Raw genomic sequence first — 3,208 nt, forward strand, 5'->3', positions numbered from 1 at the left:
TCCTGACTTCCTTGGTGATGAACAACAGTATGGAAGTGTAAGCTGAATAAACCCTTTCCTCCCCAACTTGCTTCTTGGTCATGATGTTTGTGCAGGGATAGAAACCCTGACTAAGACACCATATAACAATATGCAAACATTTTTCAGTAAGATTATTAGTGCAAGAAAAATACTTTGAGGAGTAGTAAACATTTTTACATTAGAACTAAGAATTACCTTCCAGTCACTCCTTTTCCATTCTTTCCTAAAATGTAATTAATTCTAAAAAGTAGTTGAGGAGTCAATTGAAGTAGAAAATGATTTTGATGTGTCAGACACATGTTTGTTCTCTCTAGTAAGAAGTCCCAGATGAATGGTGAAATAGAAAAAGTCATGTCTTGCCTATGGTATATTGCTATAGGAAAAAAAAATGGAGCCTTACAGTAGGTACTCAAAGGTTTCTAAAATTTGCAAAATGTTTCATTTAAAATAGTAATACATTTTATCAAGCTTCTGTAATTGTCTACTAGGCATACATGTTTTGCTTTCTCAGTTTCACCGTTTTTGTGCTATTTTGTTGTGTTTTAAGAATTTGATGGAAATGTTGATGACAATCAACAATCTTAAGATGTTCTCAGCTGGATGTGTAAATAGTTCAGTGCTATCTTGCAAGGCTGCTTCAGGCTTTCAGCTTATTTCAGATAACAATACTGTTAAAACGTGACAGTGCTGTGACCAATGGATATAGTTCGAGTACTTTTAGAGTTCTTTCACAAAAGTATGTTGGTTATTTAAATTTGATCCCACTATTGAATTAGGAAGTCTAAAGTACTAATAACTGTATATGCCTGGGACATCATTTCCATTTTTGGTTTTCAACATTGCCTGTGGCCAAAATAATGATCTGATAAATATTTGTGAAATAAATCATTAGACTACTTAATGACCCTTTAATTTCTCAACTATAAAATGTGGGAGTCCAGAAGTTGTGCATAAATTCAGTGAGAAAATGTAGATATGACGTACTTGGGATAATAACAATGGAACTGGTACGTACATGGTCTAGGAAATTAGTGATCTATGAGAAGAACACATCAGCAGGAAATCTGATAGAGCTGGAGACCATCAGGACAAGTGAAATAAGCCAGACTCAGAAAGACAATTATTGCATGTTTTCTCAGATACTGTATGTTTCATAGATACTGACTCTTTATTACTATTATTTTATTATTATTACTTTGTATGTGTAGGTTCTACAAGCAAAAAGGGAACTGACAATAAGAGATAATTTAGGAGAGGATGTGGGGAAAAACACGAGAGAGAGAAATAGAATACATGTGTTACAAAAGCAGAACAAGGAGATGTGGAATGAGCAAGCTGGGTAGGATAAATAAGAGCAAAGAAAAATGACATGCTTGTAAACCTGCCAGAAGGAAACACATTACTTTGTATTCTTTACTGACCATGTTTAAACTAGAAAAAGAAAAACAAAAAAATAACAGAAGAGTGCATACTATGCCCATCAGTGTAAAAAGGAAAAAATCTATTATCTTATTTGCCTGTATATAATATCAACTCTCCTGGATTAAGATGTATGAGATAATCTTTCTGAGTGTCAGGCAGCTGTTGCTATTACTGTAGGTGATGCTCATTTAAAGTAAGAATGACTCACCTGACTTTCTTCATTCCCTCATGACCCTAGTCAGATTTCCAGGACCAAGCCATGCAGGATGCAGCAATACAGCACTTGTATATGAAATTCTAACAAAAGAAAATATATAAATATCTGACTGTAGAAGATTTTGTAGAACCTTAACCACTGTTGAATGGTGTTTCTGGATATTGGATTCAGGGCTTCAAGACTGTGAGCCAAGAACATCCCTCAAACACTGAACAGCTCTTATCTGATCTGCTGGATGTGTGAATTGAGATATTACTTCGAAAATTTCTTATAAAGATATTTCCTTTCTTTCTGAGGCTATCCCAATCTCATGCTAAGTGACTTGTGTCACTTACAATGGTGAAGAATGACTGCTCAGGTTTCAGAGTTTTCAGTGGTGCGCATCAGCATCCACTGAGGAAAGAAGGTTATGAAGGGATGAACCTTCTCACCTAGTCCTCCATCTAAGATGAAAGCAAAGCATAGCTATCTATCACATTTTGTTGCTGAAGCACTAGACCATAGATTGCCGCACTTTGATCTGGCATTAGTCTTGAGAATGGATCCCCAGCAGCTCTGAACATTATACTGCTCTTTATGTTGATCTCACTTCTTATAGCAGCACAAGAATTCAGCCACTGGGACTTTACTCAGGTCACTTATCTGACTCTAGTCATTTCAATTGGCTTTGCCATAGTCAGACCATATTTCTATCATCTTAGTATTTCACAGTGAAGATTAAATTTTGACACACAAGCCCTTTGAGAACAGGCTCAGATCAGATACAGACTATAGCCATGAGCCAAAACCTTTTGATGTGTTAACACTAGGATTGAAGAGACAGCTCTAGCTTGTTTCCATTACTTTAGCATTAATAAATAAAGTTATATAAGTGCATATATATTACATAGAAATTCCATTAGATGATATCATTTTCTTGGCTGTGTGAATAAAAAGATATTTAGGGGAATATTTGCACAAATGTGGTAATAGCCAAAATGTGAAATATAGAATATTTATGAATGATAAACAAGTGTATCTCACAAAAGAACATCTTTTTGCAACAGTCAGAGACCATTATGGAAATCTACAACTACTCAAAATGCAAGGAACAATGGAGTAAAGATGCCCAACCTCAATTGATACATCTAGAATACAACCTCCACATCTGAGTCTCAGAGATCATGGCAAAATAAGGATGTGGGGAGATTAACTACTGCCAAATGGTTTCTTCTAGACATAACAAGGAAGCTACACCAGTGAAATCTCAACAATATGATTGAATAAACAAGATCTGAACATTGACAGTACCTGTTGACATTCCAACCTGGATAAGAGAAATTTCACCTCCATGAAGAGCTATAGGTAATCAGTGGATGTTGAGAGGAATAGTCTTCTCCATGGATGAGCCCCTGGGTCATCCTTAAAAGCAGATACATACGAGTAGCACTAAAAGTGTGTGTGTGTGTGTGTGTGTGTGTGTTATGTAACAATAATGATTAAAGAAGGTCATGAATTTTTAGAAGTAATGGTGGGAGGGTAATGGGAGAACTTGGAAGAGAGGACAGT

Source organism: Mus caroli, chromosome 12, assembly GCF_900094665.2.
Source record: "Mus caroli chromosome 12, CAROLI_EIJ_v1.1, whole genome shotgun sequence".
NCBI lineage: Eukaryota > Metazoa > Chordata > Mammalia > Rodentia > Muridae > Mus > Mus caroli.